The 20188-nt window shown below is 37.7% G+C and overlaps 1 protein-coding gene across 2 annotated transcripts in view; it reads left to right on the top strand.

The window, feature by feature from the left end:
- The first annotated feature begins 11342 nt into the window (after positions 1-11342).
- tet2 (tet methylcytosine dioxygenase 2) overlaps positions 11343-20188 on the top strand; it is a 29943-nt gene continuing 21097 nt past the window's right edge. The window contains exons 1-2 of one of the 2 annotated variants that reach the window (XM_015023709.1): positions 11343-11358; positions 13338-13645. The gene's annotated coding sequence lies outside the window, so the exon portion shown is untranslated. Of the gene's footprint in view, positions 11359-13179; positions 13646-20188 lie in introns of those variants that run through there. The other variant, XM_015023707.1, reaches the window with a different exon arrangement.

Consider the following 20188-nt stretch of genomic DNA (forward strand, 5'->3'; position numbering starts at 1 on the left):
TTCTAATTATTGTTTCGTTCAGTTATTTTTTTTTTATTTTTTTTAATTCATGCAACAACTCATAATAAAAATGACACATACACAAGAAATAATACGAATAATAAAAGTTGTAAATTAATTTTGTATGCTCCGTGGTTCCGATTTAGGGAAGATGTGGGGGGAAAAAATTACAGTTTTGTGTGTCTTGTCTTTGCCAGCAAGGTAATCATCAGATTTAGCGGTACGGGCAGCACATGGTGTAACGACTGGCTCTTTGTGGGGGATTGTCGCCAAAGCTGTGGCATTAAATTGAACACATTGGGTACATTGCCCTCTAGTGGATGTTTTGATGTCTGTGGCACAGCATCAGATACAAGTTTTCCTTCCCATTAACCAAAATCTAAATTGCAATTCCGACTGCGAATATTTAAGAGGCGAGATTAATGGATTTATTGTGTCCCTAAATTGTATGATGGTGTACCTGTTTTATATTTTCAAATATGGGCTTTTGGAGAAAGAGAGCTTGAAAGTCAGTTGGTGCAACATTGAAGTTAAAGAAAAGTAGTACAAGGAGTTCAAAAACATTTTAAATTAAAATCTGGAAAGTGTCATAAGCATTTGTAGTCAGCCTCTTTTCTACTGGTACCCAGAATCCATTCAACAATTGTCCATACCTTCTTGTATAGTCAAGGAAGGGCTGATTCCTATCTCAAGCAGTCAATGAGCGAAAGGTGGAGTGCATTCTGGACAAGTCACCAGTCGATCGTAGGGCAATACAGAGACAACAATGCACACACACACACACACACACACTTGGGCTATTTAGAGAAACCCATTAACCTAACAGTCATATTTTTAGTCTGTGAGAAGAAGCCGGAGTACCCTGGAAGAACCCAGGCAAGAGGAGAACATGCAAACTCCCTAACGAACGACCCCATTTTGGGATATGTGCCGCTGTTCATCTTGAATTAAATCCAGTATAACTTTGTCTCCAAAATTCACCTAACAATTACCTTCTGTATAAATACAGCTGTATCCATCAGAGGTCCATTGGAAGACCCAGATAGGTCACAGATAATTTTCTGGTCGTAGCTTAAAGCAAGATTAGGTTTTAAAAAAACATCTCATGGAGAACTCATCAGCCCAACATCCATAAATGGAAAGAGGCAGCTATTCAGTAGTGACCCAGCAGGTTGTGAGTAGGAACCTGGCTTCCAAGTGAATGTGTAGTTGGGAAGCCTAGATGTATGAACACTGTGAGCGCTGGGTGAATGAGACTCATGGAATAAAAACCCCTTGACTGGTCAGGATGAGTAAAAAAGTCACACACATGACGCGTCACGATGAACCTGCCGTGGCTGTCCGCCTGGGTAAGAAAAACATCAATCAGAGAAGCAGACAAGAGGCTAATGGTATCTCTGGAGCAGTTGCAGAAACTCACAGCTCATGTGGGAGTCTAATCTATCCGCAAAGCAAGCAAGTTCATATATATATATATTGTACCGTTCAAGCAAAGGTGCATTACAGAAACTCAAATCACACATTTTAGATTAGCAAAAATATTTTTACACCTTGAAAAGCACTGCATAAAATACTAAAAAGCAAATTTAATCCTAATTTTCATGCTTTAGTCACTCCTCAGTTATCGGGAGAAATGTTAATTGGTGAGATATTGTGATCTAGAAGTACAGCAAGATGATTTCAGTCCAGATTTAATCATTTCTGAAGGTTTTCAAAGATTTTGCTCTGGTGCTAAGGAGCAACGAAACTGAATGCTGCGTCCTCTTGTTTGGTTCTGGTGGGATCTTTTGGGTCTACATGCAAAATGGTTAAACTAACATTGCACTTCACCCTGAACACACCGTTTACAAATTGAAACATGGTATGTGGGAGGGGGTCTTTTCTTTAGCACAGATAAGAAAGTGTTGACTTACACCACACTTTAGAGATTTGTATTTGTAAAACAAATTTTAAAACAAACTTACCTGTTTTTTTATATTCATCATTTTTTATATTCATAATTATTCATATTTTGTGGTGATATAGTTTGTGGGTCTGACACAGCAGAACATGAAAAAGGCTGAAGGGGTGTGAATATTTTTGGTGGTCACCACAAGCACAATAAATCTAAAACAATTCTCATAGATCAGACAGAAATACAGGGCAACAGATGAATTAAAATAGGATGGATCTATATCATATTTAGCAGTCTTTAAAACTGTTATTTCTACTATTTATTACAGATGAAAAACACAGAAACCAAGAAACATCAATAAATAAAGAATAAAAGCAACAAAAATATAAAATTAATAAAAGATTTTTCAACCTTTTTAAAGGTTAGTTTTTCATGTATGAGACATGAAAGCCTCTTAAAGAGTGAAAGTTTTTCATGTTGTTTTGTATGGGCATAACATTTTTGAAAAGAAAGAACATCCTCACCAAAATCTCCACTTGATATGCTGTAGCAATCATGAGGATTTGTAAGTCTGACATTGGTGATGCCAGCAAGTTATACCAAATGCAGTTTAAAAAGTAACAAGTAGATGGCACTATACATGCTCAAAGATGTACATGTGGACAGTAAGAACTATTCAGCGACTCAGTGGATATGAAGCATTAATACGCAACACTAAGTCTGCTTTGAGCATCTTGTATGAATCCGTTATAGTCAAACCAAATATATAAAAGACATTTTACTTCTCTTCTGAACTCTGGAACTGAATGTAGATAAGAGCAAGAACAAAATGCAGAAAGACAGACTTTCTACTCCTTGAGAGACCAGTATTGTCGTAGAACTTCCTTCTTTATTGTTTATTGTTGTCTGTATTTTTTGTGTTTCTTCTTGTGCTTAAATTGCAGAATTGTGATTGTGAAAGTAACCGTAAGGTAGTCTTTACATCCCCCCACAACAACCGCCGGCAAGTTAGAAGATGATTTCGTGTCTGTACTATCAGACCATCTCAGCTGCCAGCACTCAGATAAAGCTAAAGGAAAGGGATGTGTTGTTGCTGTCAGGCAGTTGGCCAACAAGGTCATTTCCTCACAAACAGACATGTTTTGCAAAAGATTTGAGCAAATGCTTTTTTTTTGTCTTAACCACAAGTTTCAATGTATGTTAGTGGATTTTCTATGAGATTGATCAACACAAAGTTGTGCTTATTGTGGAGAAAAATAAAAATAAGACATGGTTTTCATTTGTCTTTTCAAGATTGGTAAGCATTAGAATTAATCCCTCTTAGGTAGAACGTCATTTTGCTGCAAACCAATCGGGGGTATTTCACTATTGGCTTTGCATATTTAAAGAATGAAACTCCAGCACATTTCCTATTTACAAAATTAACATGCAACAATATAAACCAGGGTGTCCACAGTGCTGCATAGCCAAGAACCATTTGTTGCCCTTTGACTAATTTTATGTGGCTTTCCATGCAATCCAAAAATGATGCATATTTGGCCTGCCAGGTGAATGATGCAGAAGAAAAATGTTTAGTTTCAATTAGGGCAAAATTAGTACCAACAAATGTTCATCTCCTTGCGATCTTTATTCGGTATAAAACGTAATTCTCTTTTAAAACTATGTTGGTAGCAAATGGACCACATCTACTTGACTATTACTTGAAAGCATATAGATTTGTGTTGTCAACAAAAGACAATTTAATAAGTTGAAGGCTTTTTCTCAAAAGCCTTGAGCTCATTATTTATCAAGTTCATCTTAGAATAAACCAGCGTTGTTATAGTTGGGATATATAACAGTTTGTCTTACGCACTTTTCTCAAACACACCTGTGTTCTCTTGGTGTTGCATAGCTCGAAATTTAACTTGATAAGTCAATTTTCCTTAAGTTCTTAAACGCAACATTGAAATTTTATCCCTCCCTTTTGCAGCTGCGCTACTGCAAATTAAAAGAAACATGTTCGTGGAGTATATATATGTCCACCTATACACTGTACAACGTTTTGGAAAGACGCCAACAGCAAGTCGTTTACAGAGGAAAATGACACCCTGTGACAAAGAACGGGCGCCATTACAGATGGACGGCTGAGCAACAGGGGATAAAAAGGTATTGAGATTTAGTCACATAATGATTTCGTACAACATTTTCTCTTGAACTGTGTCGACATTTAAACATTTACACCAATATGAGCTTCACTGCTGTTAATTTAAACTGATTAGTGAGCTCAAACCCAAAGTAATTCTTCAATAACAGCATGCTAGGCTAGGTGAGTATTTTCAATGGGACATACTATGACCAAATTCATTTGTAAACTATACTGTATCAGACTTACGTTATGGCGACTACTACCTAATAAGTAGCTAAAGCAAGATTAGCTATTAAAGCTTTTCCTGGTGTCTGTAATCTCAGACAAATAAATTAATATGTGGAGTAATTTAAAAAAATAAATATATACAGTTGAAATGCAGATTGTTGCACTTTATTAAGAGACATGTTTTATCCCACTTTCCTAGATTGAACAAAGCCTTTGTCTTTTTTAGGTCAACTACCAAAATTATTTATTTTTACTGAATCCCAGAATTGCAACAAGGAGAATTGTTCATTATTTTAAATCACTAAGATTACTATGCCATTAAATAATTAGGAAAACCCTTCATGATGATATCACAGCTTTGTACGCTTCTATTTTTTCAGGGAAAATTTGGACAAATAGAGGGACAACACTAGAAAACATTAAGGCAACCACACTGCAAAAATTGCAAAATAGACGTATGTTTCAGAATTGACTACATATATGCAATTGGAAAATATATTTACTGATACATGTTTGGGAACTTACATCCCGAATGTGCTAATAAGCTTTATATTTAAGCTTCCTTCAGTATATTACCTCTTATTCCTGAGAATAAGAGAAAACTTTCAAAACCATGAAGACTCTTTGAAGCTGCTGTCTCAGTAGCTGTGTCATATTGAGAGATACAGTTGTGTGGTGTATCTTAGCTGCTGCAACAGTACTGCAATACTGGGACAGTTGGCAGGCAGATGGGGTGGGAGGGTGGGGGTCCAGAAGCCACCTGTGTAACGATGGTGAATCGGGATGTTGTTTCAACCAACCAAGGCTTCTGTTGTGTTGTTTAAGATGAACAGTCACAAATGCTGCATACCAGATGTCTGCACATGGAGGAACTTTGTCTCATGTTTGTTCATTCACAGAGACACACGTCACATCTGTGGTGGCAGAGCTGTTTGCTGCAGCCGTCGCCACTGCTGCAAAATGATACACCAACATTGATTTCCAGACTCAACAAGTAAGTCTCAAAGCTATCTGTGTGTAAAGTGAATCATGTCAAAGTGTTGGTTATTAAAATAAAAAAAAAAAAAATCATTTAAAATCTCCTTTATCCAGTACAAAAAGAACAATACACAACAGTGTTTGTTATTTTCTGTTTCAGCGATGGACTCACAAAGCCAGAATACATATTAATAAAGTACTTCAAGCAAAGGAAGAGCAAATACTATCAACTGTCTGAGGTCATACAAGACAAAAAAACTATGTGCAAAACTAAATCAATATGTGGTAGGTTGCAAAAATATTCACAGCCCTTAATTTTTCACATTTTAACTGAAATGTTGTGGTATTTTATTTATTTTGTGTGACAGAATAAATAGAAAATACTTGTGAAATGAAATAAAACTGACACATGGTTTTCTAAATCTTTCACACATAAAAATCTGAAAAGTGTCACATATATCTGTGTTCAGTCCCATTTACCCCTGAATAAAATCCAGGGCAATGAATACCGAGAAAGTCTCAGGAGTTTCGTAGAGAACATTAGTGAGCAAACAGCATCATGAAGACTCGGGCACACAGCAGACAGGTCAGAGATAAAGTTGTGGACAAGCTGAAAACAGGGTTATGTTAAAACAAAACAAAAAACAAAAAAAAACAAAACAAGTTTTGGTCAATTCAGGGAGAGTCCGTCATCTGAAAATTTTAAGAGTACGGCACAACTACAAGCCTACTAAAACATGGCTCCAGCTAAAGTGACAGGTCAGACATGGTGATTCATCAGAGTAATGGCTAATTAAATAAAAATGTATTCCTCCAGAGACCTGAGACTGAGGCAGAGGTTCACCTTCAACAGAACAATGACCCTAAACATACAGCCAGAGCTACAATAGAAAGAAAACTGCATCAAGTCTGGTTTAAAAACAGAGTTTTCTTCAGAAAGAGATTGATTGGTTACTTAGCCAGCAGGGGGCGTTTTTTTTCCTGCAGCTCCAATTTATGACTGTGCATGTTGTAGTGAGTGTCAATGTTAGCAGAATTGAAATTGTGACTTTTTTTAAAAATCTGTTTTTATTCTATTAATTTAGTGTTGATCATTACAAGACTGTGATCAGTACAGATGCAGAGCACTTCCAGGTATCATATGTTTAATCTTTTTCATCTACGTAGTGAAACTTTGCAATAGTCCTAGAGTAATCATTTGAATGTGCACACTCTTAATATAAAATGTGTGTAAGAGTTGAATGACGACACAGAGACTTCAGCTTGGAGCGTTGCTGGAGGAGGACTGAACCGCTCCAAGCGTCTTATGAAGCATCTTCACATCTTATGAAGTGGTTTCCTTTTTTTGAAGCTCACCAGTTGGACGTGATCAGTTCCCAACCCTGCTGTGCGAAAGGGAGTTAATTACTGAAATTGCTCTCAGACGTCCTCACAAAAAGAGATTGTAAAACGGCACAAATATTGAACAAAGAAATTACACAGAGGGCATGACAACACCTATAATTTCAAATTGTTAGGCTTTTACCACAGGAATGCTGGACATTAGTTGATTTGTATTCACTCTGCTTGTGTGTGTATTGCTTCCCCCCCCCCCCATTCTACCCTGTCACCAGAACCCCCCGCTGAGGTCTAAACAACTGGGCTATGTGAGACCCACACTAACAACTCTCCCTTGTCTTTGTAGATAACTACAGGAGGAGGAGCAGCATCTAGTTGGTGAGGTAGGGGGTGGGCTTGGGGCCACTAATTTTGTGTATTGGCTCAGGCAGATTATACCTAGTTATTACCCCCCACATAAACGGCTGTATGTGTAGATTGCCCCAGGTGAGATGTGTGCTGAGCCATGAGTGATTGTAAGAGGTGACACTTTTCTCGGCTTCATGATGAGCTTCGCTAGCTTTCAGTCAGACCTCAAAAAGTCCTCCTACTCAGAGGCCGAGGTGGAGGCAGTTGTAAATCAATGGATTCATCACAAATCTGTCGTTAGTGAAAGTCCCCCACCTCATTAGGGCCAAATGATTAGCATCAAATAAGGAACAACTACATAATGGTATCTCACATCCAGGTCATAAAGGTGTAGTTTGAAACTTCTCATGTACTTTTCATAATACGAAATTTTTATTTTATGGTTGGAAAATGTTTTGTCTCGCTTAGATGCAAATACCATGTACCATGTTTATGTTGTACTAAAAAGTAAATGTAGCACAATACAAATCAATTTTTGTCAATAGTCTAACATCTGTTGTTATGTGAAAAGAAAAAAAGAAGCATATTCAGTAGTTACGGAATACTATTACAATTACAAATATTTTTTTAACACACAGATTCCTAATCAAAAGCCCAAATCTTAATCTGTAAAAGAAAGTGAAAACAGCTGACGCTTTTTGAGCATTTTAGGTGAGAAAGCAGTCAAGTGACAAGTGTGCCTAAATTTTGATTGCCCTGGGTCAGACTGAGGTCAGGGCTCTGTGTTTACACATGAGGTGACGGCACACGCCTGCATTCCTTTGAAATGCGACAGGCGGAGAGCAATGGCAAGATTTACAAATTACAGTAGCTGTTGGAGGAGAAAGCCTAACAAGAAGCCCAGCTAGAAGCTTTTCTGCCTCAATGCTTCTGCCAACGCAAACAGTGATGAAGAGAAAACTGCAGTTTCTAGTGTTGTACCTTCATTCAGTGGCCTGCAGGATTTTCTTTTCTTTTGTAAAAGAGCAAAAAGAGGAAAATACAAGATTAAAGATTCAATTTTCTTTAATTACTTTAAAGTTGAACATTTACACACACCGACACAAATCAAAAAAGAAGGCTGTCGGGACACAAGTTTACTGCTGTACACAGAGTGGAGAGATGGTATCATTCTCCACTGTCTGTCCTACATCAGAAATAGCTTTGATTAGCAGAAGCTAATGCAGAAAATATGATGTTGAGGGTGACATGCAACAACTTTTCTATATATGAGGATTATGTCACAGATAAAACCCTGGTGTGTTAAACAGCTGAGCGTTATGAGTTGTAGGCCACACCGCTTTGGTCTTCAACCCCCGCTGCATGAACTGTTAGCATAACAACTTGGCAGATCAAGTTGTATGATGTGAAATGACAAAGAAATCTATAAAAGGGGCTCCACTGGGAACAGAAACCTGAAAAGGAGTCGAGTTTACCATCTCATTTAGCAATATGAGAAAGTCCAGATAAGGGTCTCAGTTCTTTGTAAGCTACTGATTGGTTAATTTAAAGCATTTGAGAAAATGAAGGCACGCCATTGGATGTATTTGTAAGGGAACACCCCAATTAACAAGTTTTGGTGTGAAAGAGAGTGTCTCTCTCCCACTATTAATCCCACTAACGCCAACACTATTAGAGTCGCGTACTGACATGGGCTGAAAGAATAGAACGTTTTGGAAGTCATTTAAGAACAATATTTCCCCAGATTGTTCAGAGGAATGGGACAAAATTTTAACAAAACTTTTGCGAGAAGCTTGTGGAACGGTAACCAAGACATTTGAGTCAAGTCATACAGTTTAAAAGGTAATTTTACATAGTTTAATTTCTAGTACTTAGCTTATCAAACTAATGTTTATTTTTTTTGAAAGCAGAAAAAGCTTAGTCTGATAGTGAGAAATGCATGCAATGAGAAAATATGGTTTTGTGTCTTTCTACACAGCAGATGAAAATGTGTAAATATTTATATTTATAGTTTAAACTGTACACAGAAAATATACCAAAGTAATGTGCAGCTGTTCATTTTCTGTATGAAGTGCATGCTGACAAAATGGGCATGCAAACTGGCCAAGAGACGAAATGACGCGGAGCTCTCGCTGTCTAACTAGTATTCCAATCTGTATTTATTTTAGCTAAGATATATATTATAAATACTTAAAAGCTTTGTCTCTTTTTTTCCCCCCAGTCCACAATCATTTTGGAATCAAGAATAAAACAGAGTTATCTAATTCATTTTAGGCAAAGGATAGCAGCAAGGTTAGTAAATTTTACGAAGCTAAAATCATTGGATCCATCATCAGCTGTGGTCCAGTCTAATCAGCTTTCTAGCATTAATTCTCTCCACCATCGTTAATAACAACAGGTCTGTGAGTGTGCTGTGGGCGGGGCTTGCGCAAGAGACTGAACAGTCTGTACACAACAGCAGTGTGTTTGGAGCAGATGTCACAGCAGCTGCGTCACTAAACACGAGAGACGTGTTTTGCTTCTTATAATTTTTAAGCATCTGAAGCTCTGAACCAGCTCTCCTTTTCCACCACCTGTGGTGCTCACATACAGGTAACTTCGTGAAATGCCCATGCCAGTGTGTATAAAAGAAACTGTGCGTAGCTCCTCTGTCTGGCTCTGTGTCATCTCATTCATTCATGGAAAAACAACTATGTAGCAATGAATCTACCTGGCATGCAACCAATTGAGACTATTTATGTTCTATGCAGAACACAAGAAACCTTAAGTGAAACATGACCAAGCACACTGATTTTCTGTCATAAAAACTCAGTTATTAATGCCAAAACTTTGCAGAATGACAATTTATCTCTGATACTTGATGTGCCTTGAAAGCTTTTGCTAACTACAGTACTGCTAACTAACTTAAGACTGTGCTAATTGGTCTGGCTGGAGCTGATAAACCAGAGGCCATGCTGTGGCAACACTACAGCTCTATGCTGCGCAAAGAAATTACTGTTTAAAAATTTCCATAGTGTGCAAAATCAAGTGAGTTTGCTGGTACTTAACTCAGCTGGCCAATAAAAGTGGTAATATGAGCAGAGATTAATTGCCTGTGAAATAGAGGTACTTAAACTATTTTATCTCAGTTTACCTTTTTGATTATTGACAAAAACAACTTTTTTTGCACAACTTACTGTCAAAAGAAGCCCCTAGGCCACAGTCTGAAAGGTCCTGTGTGATTTTTATGCAAGTCACTGATTGTCTTTTGCATTTTTTAAAGAGGAATTGGGTCTAAAATTTGAGTGTATAAGATGACAGTAAATGTGAGGCGTGCAGCTGATGAGCTAATACAAAAGCCAAAGTTTTAGTGGTTTTTTTCTTAAGCTGCTAAATGCTCTCTATCAAGTCAGGCTCAGACACAGACTGTATTGCATTTTCCTCTGAATAGATGTGAGGAAACTTTTAGCAAATAATTTTATTCAACTTCTGATGGGATAATGCATTATGTGCTTGCCCTGATGTGCAGACTTCATACAGTTGGAGATAATTTTTCTCCTGTCTATTCAAGAACATTAAACTTCAGAAGATGTATATCTCAATGAATTAACCTTTAAACTAGAAAAACTGAGATGCAGTACAAGGAATGGGCAAAAAGTCATTATTGTGGAAAAAAATGTGCTCCTGTAAATAAACCAGTGATGAGTTTGGATAACTTCAAAAACCAACACAATGGTTCTGTTGGTTTGGACTGGTTTAGTGCTCAAATAATTTTTTCTGCTGTTGCTCTGGATCAATGAAAGCATCAATAAATGTTCCATTTATGTTTCCAAACTCCCTGCACTTTATTTGTTCAGCAGTGTTTGTTCAATACCAACAACATTGTGATGAGTTTTAAATAGTTTTTATCAAAATCGCATTAACACAAAAAGACAGAATGGAATTTTAAGTGCCTTCCACTTGTCATTTTGATACATTGCAGTTAATAGATACAATTTATACATACATATATGTTACATAGAAATGTAACAGTAAGCAATATAAAACTTTAATAGATAAACTATTAGATTGTTTCCATTTTTTTGCCGTTGTGCTTATGACTGAAGTGAGGAATTTGACATCCACAGTATATTGAACATTAGGTGTATTGTTTTAAATGCATAAGTCAAAAAATACGTACATTAATTCATTTGCTGGCATTTTTGTAGGGCATTTTTATAGCCACGCTTGTCTGGTTGATAAGAAAGACTTATGTGGTTTATGAAAAAAATTAGTTGACACATTAATGTGTGTGACTTCCTTTCTTGCGAGATGCGTAGAACTACTCTGTTTGATTTTAATATGGATTACTATTCTTCATATATGCTGACTGAACTGACTGTTTTTCAGCGGGAACCTGAGGAAAACAAGATGGAAGGAAATTTACCCGTCCAAACAACCACTGACCGACCTGCAGCACTAATTAGAGGTACACTCACATAGCAGATATAGTTTTGGCAGGGAAGGGACTGCTCTTCATTTATTTGCTATTAACATATTTGCAAGTAATCTTAAATTTGGTGTCAGTGGTCTTATCTAATAGAAGCCGTAGGTCATACATGGCATAAGAACATCTCGAAGTCCAAGACACATTTATTATAGAGTTGAAACCAGATGTTTACATATCCTGTCTGAAAAGACAGAACCTTTTCTCTCTCTGTCTGATACTAAATCCAGTGAAACTTTCTGCTGTTTCTCTGCCTACAAAATGCCTATATGACTAAGATCAGAGCTTTTAATTGCCAAGTTGAATTTGTTATCCCGATATCACTTTCCAATTAATTTGGCTTTATGCTTTGAGTCGTTGTTTGAAAGCATAGCTCTTAAACAGTAAACTTAATGTTGCATAACTTAGTACAAAGTGCTATTTTAACCATATTCTGATAAGTTTTCTCTGCCTCGCCAACTTATATCAAGCAGTTACCTCAAGTTTTTTTTTCTAACTCTAAACACTTAATTTTATTTAAAAACAAAACAAAAAATTCTATCTTGCTGTCTAATCCAAATGTTACAGCATGGAAATCATGATTATTTTATGCAAATGCATCACAGTTATCAGTTTATAGATTGTGGCAGTGGTAGTTTGAATATATTCTGTCATTTCATCACACTTTCCAACACACAAGGATTTTACTATTCCTAACTTACACACAAAAAAAAGGAAATGTTTAGTCTGATTTAATGTCAGACAGTGAGAAAAAAAGGTTTTTGAAATGCTTGTAAATGTTTAGTTTCAGTTGTACCTCCAATTTCCTTGGCATTTACTTTCTGCTTAGACATTTCTGTCCCGTTTTAAAGTTGTGATTATTTAGTGAACTATTCTCACTATAGCATAAAGCAGATATCTGGTCATCTGCACAACCACATTGCCTTTTTAGAAGTAATAAGTAGCTCTCCAAAGAGGAAGGGTTTATTCCATCTGTGCAGGATCTGTGCTGGAGTCCAGATTTGACTCCTCCTTCCTCTCTGCCTCTCCCCCTCCCCCATTCTGTGTAAAAACAAATCTACTTTTCTGCTCTGAAAGTATTGAGTCAACAAATGTCACTACAGCCTGGCAGGGGCTTCTGGGAAGGAGGTGGGGTCTCCTTTTTAAGCCTGAAGCTCAGCAAAAAGCAGATTATTTTCAGAGAAGGGACACCTGTTAGTTGAAAAGGAATTTAATGGTAAAATGAAAGTGTTATCCAACTCTTTTTGGGTGTTTGATCTACTACATGAAACCCTTGAGCTCTGTGTGAAACATGACACATCTCTCTCTCTCTATATATAAAAATATAGTTAAAGTTCATGCATGCTTGCATGAGATAGAGATCTCTCTTAAGCCCACGTGGCCACTGTCAACAGGGGGAGGAAGATTTTTGGCAGAGGTATGAGGCAAACTGTGCTTCCTGTGCACATGCTGCAGAGTTCGTCTAAATATGAGCCAGCAGTGTTCCAAAATAAGACACAGCCGCCTGAAATAAGTCCAAACCGGCTGTTTTTGATCGTAACTGTGAAGCCGTTCTTTTATACAAAATGGAAAGTCCTTTAACCTCTAACTGAAAAAAAACACAAAAAAAACAAAACCTCAAGATAGGCAATGAGAAAGGGAGGGAAAAAACCCTGAGTCACTTGGCTTCCTGTATGAGAAAAGGAAGGGGTGGAGGCAGCTTCTGCTCTGCCACAGTCAGACAGTTGGACCCATGCATATTGAACAAAAAGTGCACTGGTTGTGGGGGTGGAGTCTTGTAATCCAGAAATCCACTCCAGTGCTTCAGGGCAGCCATCAAAGTGTTCACTATTGTGTACGGCTGAGGAAGGAAGAAAAAAAAAAGAGGGAGCTGAGGGGAGGAAAGAAAACCTGTATCTTTGTGTGAGAAGGACTCAGCAGGAAAGTGTTTTTGTGAATTATTATTTTTTTTCTCTTTTCAGAGGTTGTTGCCACAGCCGGGCTTTTCTCCCAGAGCTACAGGAAGATCTTGTCCGCTTTTATATTTACCATAACTGCCTTACACTCGACTGACACACAAGTGTGCTCCTCCAGCCGGCAAAACAGCGACACCCGGGCTTCTCCTGATGATGAGAGCCAACGTCAGACTGGTTTCCATGAATATTGATGTGGAGCATAGACTGTTTCATAGAACAGAAGGAGGCAAGATGGCTGCCCTTTAGGATTTGTTAAAGAGGCGATCCAGACAATTTGCTGGAATTTCTACAAAGTGGAGGGACATAAACAGAAGGTAAGAACGTGCTCAGTTTGTTACTCCTCTTTTGACCCCGCTGTCTCTGTAACCTTCGGAGTATTTTTCTTTCATTTTGTGGTCAGGTGAGACAGAGCAGATGTCCCTCACCGTAAAAAAAAAAAAAAAAAAAAAAAAAAAAAAAACCAAAAAAAAAAGGAGGGGATATTAGATAAAGCTACTTCAACATGGCTGACAATTTTCTTTGTGGTTTTGCCAGCTGAATGTGAAGGCTGCTATCTTGTTTCCTTGCCGTGCTTATTTTAAATGGATCATAGACAATGCTGTACAGTTTGTTCAGGAGTTTTTCTTCAGGCATAATTTAAATACCACTGTGCCTCTTCCTTTTCGTCATAAAGCCACTCTCTGGTCTAACTCGTTTGAAATAGATGCATGTTCATCTATATGAGTTTTTAGTATAGATCTGCTATTCAATGAGTATGTTTTGAAAATTAAAAAAATAATAATATTTATGTGTAATTAATGGCTATTACAGACAAACAATATTTTATTATTTAGTCTATCTAAAATCTTTTTGTGTCAAATCTGCTGCTTTGCATCTCCTGTGGGATTGTAAATGGTAGAGTAAAAGTCCAACCTGGACTCGTCCAGCACAGGGGGGGATAGCGCCTGCACAGCAGCAGAGCAGAAATAGCTCCTGGCTTTGTGTGTATCTCTGTGAATCAGCTTTCGTTGCTTTCACCACTGAATGACACGCACACACACATACACACACAGAGACACAAAGGCAAATCCCAAGGAGAGGCAAAAACAGAGAACTATGGTGGTGGAAGGCAGTAAGAGAAGGTCAGACAGCGCTGAATCAAATGAAACCCAATCTTACAACACCATTAACTGAAGCAGAACACCAATGTTAATTTTGAAGCAGAGGTTTTACTTAAAAAACACTTGTCTCAGGAGAACAATAAGCAGTAACAACACTAGAAATAACATTTTCGGACTGCTCATGAAAGCATACTCTTATGCATTAAAAGCAGGTAAATATTACAACAGGGATACTGTTCTCAGGACATTTTCCCCTATGCCCCATTAAAAGAGGAACTGCTTTCATTGTATAAAAATATGTTTGAAATAGGAATCAGCGAACCAATTATCTACATTTTCTGATCAGTTCAAATGTGTGGAAGCATAGCGATGCTAACCCAGAAAGAAGATATTGCTCTATCTCAGCATAATGGAAAAAGTTTGAATAATATTACTATCATTCTTTTCATCTTAGAACAATTAATATCTTGTTATTGCACTGCTGAAGGAATATATTTTGAAAACCTTAAAATATATAATGTGGTAGCAATACCATGTCCACAATTTGCTACATTATGTTATCGTAAGTGTCATTGTTTAAGCCCTGAAGAGTGGGACAGCCCTTACTTTTTTTTTTTTTTTTACGTATGAGGTTCTGTCAATATAAATATTTCACTACAACAACACAATTATTTGTATTATTTGATTTGTTTATGGGTACAAAATGTAAGTTGAAAGAAGTGCTTGGGTACAAAATGAGGGTCTGAATTTCCTGAAGGGACACACTGACCCAGAGAACCAGTTCTTCATGCTGAGAAAAATCCCTTTGTCATTTTTATAAATCATCTCACTATTTCTGATCAAAGTTAAAACTGACTGCTGTGGCATGTTTCATGCTGGCCATTAGTTCCCTGTCAGGGAAACATTTCATATCCTCTTTTTTTTTTTTTTAAGGTTTCATTGGCTCTAGTGGCCTTTATTTGATAGTTAGTTGACAGGAAAGTGGGTCATGAGAGAAGGGGGAAGACATGTGGCAAAGGCCACCAGGCCGGGAATCAAACCTGTGACAGCCATGTCGAGGACTGAGGCCTCCATATGTGGACTGTGCTTAACCCCTGCGCCACCACGGCACACCCAACATTTCACATCCTCTTTGACAAAGGATGAGTCAAAATAATTTTCTGTCGCCTCCTATTTACGGGGGTGACAGAAGGAAAAGGCTATTTCCTTCTTAAAACTTCTTAAAATAATAGTTATTTTAGTTTGACTAGAGATAACAGTCTGCAGCATTTTATGAGTGATAACTGACTGTAATGGAAATAGGGTGTAATGCATATTCCGAAAATATACAATTAAAATTAAAATATGCATTCCATTCTACTATTCTTGTGACTATATATCTGTATAAATAATGAATGAAATCTTTTGTAAATCTAACCATATTTTTTGTTTTGTAATATAAAGAATCCATGCCAGTCAGTCTACAAATGGAAGAAATCATTGGGTACAAAATTAGAGTCTGAAACTTCATAATAGATTCTACAATATAAAAAGTAGGCCTGAAGTAAAATTTATTTCCAGTTGAAAAATGAGGACTCAAATGCGTATTAATCCTACACCTATTTCACTCATCCGGGATATACCTCATGAATAAACAGATAAACTATGTATAATTATGCAATGGTGTCACTAGACTGCACAAGATGGTTTGTTTAAAACTATGGTAATGTTTTAACCATTGTCAGCAAATATCTAATTGGTTGTTAGTTTTTCCTCGAATTCACTAACAGCTTCTTGAAGATTAACATCTAAATGGTACATTTGAATAAAACTGATCTCCTACAGGGTTTGTGTATCGGGCTTGTGTATTCTACTGCTTGCAGTTGTAATACAGCTGCAGTTCAGCCCCAGGTCACAACAATATAAAAACCTGTCTGTAAGGTGGTTGACCTTTATTGTAACCCAACAGTGTGCTGCCAACGGGAGCAGCAAAGTGCTTGACATAGAAGATCTCTGTGACACACTTGGAGGTGGATGGATACAGAGGGCACTGAAGAAGAAAGAAGGGCATTGAGTTCAAAACAAAGTCAGCTGCTTTTTGTTTCCAAGCTTTTATGAGAGAAGCTGATGGCGGTTTATTACAACTATCCTCCTAATGTTCCCTCAACCTCATAAATCTTTTTCCCCCCAAAGCAAACAATGTATCTTTTACCACAAAAATCATTTTGTGAGCAAGTACCTGTCTCTAATCACTACAAAGATGTAGTGCAACAAATTTCCTTGTGGTGAAATCACCGAATCCACTTAGCAAACACGGTCACTGAGCATGCAGTGTCAACACATGTGCCTAAGTTTGTTATATATGGTAGTATTTAACTGTGTTGTGACTGCATAACTTCAGGTGATGGATCTGTGCATGTACATACTTGCATAAATAACAGTACTCCCCTTCCCCCTTTAACAATATTGGCAATGACGTCCATTACAGTGGATTTTATAAGTCACATTGTTGGAATTAAACTGCTCTCAGACATCAGCAAGTGTTAATTTTCTCGTCTTCGGTGGCACTGAATGAACAGCTTGCAAATGCCAATTATGACCTAAAGAACATTACAGCAGGGCTTTTTGCAAGAGGAATTTTCATTGGTCTCTGCATGCCTGCTTTGACATAAATAGCTGAAAGGGCAGCAGCATTAATAGGGTTACAGGGGGCTGAGTGGGGATGGGCAACATAGATCAATCACATGCGCAGAGCTCATCTCATCTATCTGCACCTACAGATAAAGCTGTGCAGTTGGATAGTTTCTTCGTCATGGCAGTAAGCCCCTTTAAGTCACTCCTAGGGCAAAGACAATATCACCTTTGGGGAGAATGTCCAGTTGCCATAGTGCAGTACAACAATGCTGTTTGGCTACAATACCCAAGCCGTTGCCCATGCCCTCACCTTTGACCCTGTTCCGTCCAGCCCAAGTATCATTTTTCCAACCTAGGGGGTGGCTGCAGCAGAAGCGACACAGAAGCATGCTCAGTGTTGTTGGGTTAGACATTTTAGAATGCACTGTTTATAGATGGCAAGACAAAATGGCGAGTACAAAGAGTTGTATTGATTGCTGCAATATTGATTTCTGTTGTCTGCCAATGGAGGGTTTGTTTTCTATGGACTTCAAGAGAATAAAAGGAAAACTCAGTCTCGTGCAAGTGCAAAAGAATCACTCTCAGACACATTATTTAGACATTTTGCACATAATTTAAAATAAACATTGCACAGGACTTAAACTTTCCAAGCTTCTGCTAAGGAAAAGAAAAGGCCATTTCCTTTTTAAAACTGACCACCTTATGCATCAAACACGGCTGAAGAGTTCATGTAAAGATTTGCCTTAGTTTTACCAACTTACCTAATCTACTAGAGGTTACTTTAAGATGTCCAGCTGTTGTTTTTTTGTTAATTTACTGTAGGCTCTTGAATATTTCAAAATATCAGATAAACCTTGTGATCCTAGCCTGTCGCAGGCTTGTTAGTCAGTCTTTCATAAGAGATACAAAAGTGTGGCCGGTAATTGCTACACCACATGCAATCGTAAATGTGCACCACGGTCTTCCTCTTCCATGATGTCCTGCGCCGCTATCTGAGCCAAAGCGTAATTATGGGCCGAGCATGATAAGGCCTTGTTTGAGGAGTTCTTGGGCTGCGGGGAGCGTTGCTGGCTCTGTGAACATGTATTGATGTCAGGGTTTACCTCAAGGGTGAGACAGCGTGGGCAGCGACTCAAAACCTTCTGCCACGTGAGAATACGCACATGGCTTTTCTGTTTACAAACAGTATCCTTGGCATTCTGCTGAGAGGAAAGCAAGCGAGGTGTTACGTAATCGCCATAAAGCAAATAGCATCCCTTCCTGCTTCTCGCCAAGCCGATCCTCCTACGCTTGGACAATCAGCTTCGGTTGTTGCTTTCGCCGGTTTAAGCTGCGAGAAGCTAAGACCCACAGTAAAAGCCCAGTTATGTTATAAAGCTGTAAGCAGGTATTTTCTCACGTTCCTTATTGGTGCTGTCCAAGGCCTAATTAACAGCAGCAGGTTAGAAGCTTAACAAGCCATTTCCCATGTTGCTCTAAATTTAAAGGATTGTGTTTTCGTTAAAAGGAACAAGGAATTGTAATACTGACAGATTTTCTTTTTTTTTTTCAGATTAGAAACAAAGCTAGTACTAACTTCCCACCAACAAGACCAAAAAATAAAAAACAAACAAAACAAAAATTGCCCCAGTAGTTTTTTCTTTCAAAGATTCCCTTTGGTACATAAATTCTTAGTTTATATAGAAAACTTGCATATATCAATTTATTTATTTTTTTGACATTTGAGAATTTTACAAGAAAAAAAAGCTGCATGAGTGACAGAAAAAAAACGTAATAATCTCCTAACACTTCCCTTTTTAACAAGTTTGCTACAAAGTCTAATTAATAATGTAAACTATATTACATTATCCTATATTTTGCAACACTTAATTGTATGAGATATCTAACCTTATATCAGGGATGGAAAATTAAAACCTGTATCTACCACTCAAATGCTCAAGTCTGAGAAGACACTGTTTATTTCAGATGCGATTATACCGCGTACCCCGCCTCTCTGAGTATCTCCAGATGTACTACGCATAAGTGTGTAAGCTAATAGATAGATAGATTAAAAACATATATATTATTATTATATATTTGTAAAACAAAGTGTACTCTAAAAATAATAGTTGTTCTTTTGCCACTTCATACCCCCATTTCTTTTTTATGCATTGCCATTTTGTCTCTTTTCACTTCCATTTTGTACCCATGCATTTAAATGTAACAATTTTGTTTTCTATTTTGACTGATTGGATTCTGATCCCCATTTTGGCCACCCAATAAAGTTCCTTATAACGTATAAACAATACATTACATCACATAGTTCAAGATTTTCCAGTTCCCATTAAAAATTAGGGGTGTGCCTTTAAGTTCATGCTTGAGGAGGTTTATGGTTTCTATCACCCACTTTACACCAGGAACATTATGTCCCCTTTTAGTTGAACTGAATTTGCAGCAGTTTAGTAGCAGTTTAGACACAATGCTGCCCCCAACAGATCAGTTGTAGAAACTGAACACTTCTGGACTGTTCAAATGTCAAGTTCACTCCTGTCATTGGTTGGTTGATGAGATTTACCCATTACCTGCATGATTTAAGTACTAGGGGCTAATTTCCACACCTGGTTAAACATTGATTAGACAAAAACTGTTCCTTCATCAATTCCTTCCTTGCTAAAATTTGCCAAGAGGAAATGTCAGCTTAATATGGGAAATACTCCTTTTCAGAGTCAATGCACAATGCAGTAATGAGAGCCTGGTTCTTACATTTTGTTTTGTTTTTTAATGAATGGTCCTGATTGGTGTACTTTATCTGAAAATGACTCTCCAATATGAATTGTTTTGTTGGTAGACAGTCTTAGGTCAGGGCCCCTTTAAACCCCTGCTGTCTACTCGGGGAGTCCAGACAGCTGGTCTGGATTGTCCTTTAAAAGTATAACTTACCAGACGCCTTGCATGACATCACTAACCACCCCTCTGGACTTGGGCTCAATATAAGGTTTCGTTAACAGTATGTACAAGTGGGGCAGCTGGTGCCTTTATTTACACTTGCAGGTGGAACCAATCCAGTGGATGCAGTATCAGTTTTCTCAGTATTATATGATTGCCAGTGCCCTTTTATTTTATTATGTTTTATGTAGGGTTGAAATAGTTGCCCTTACATCCTGA

Source organism: Poecilia latipinna, unplaced genomic scaffold, assembly GCF_001443285.1.
Source record: "Poecilia latipinna isolate Pla-1442-1.1 unplaced genomic scaffold, P_latipinna-1.0 Scaffold3392, whole genome shotgun sequence".
Taxonomy (NCBI): Eukaryota; Metazoa; Chordata; class Actinopteri; order Cyprinodontiformes; family Poeciliidae; genus Poecilia; species Poecilia latipinna.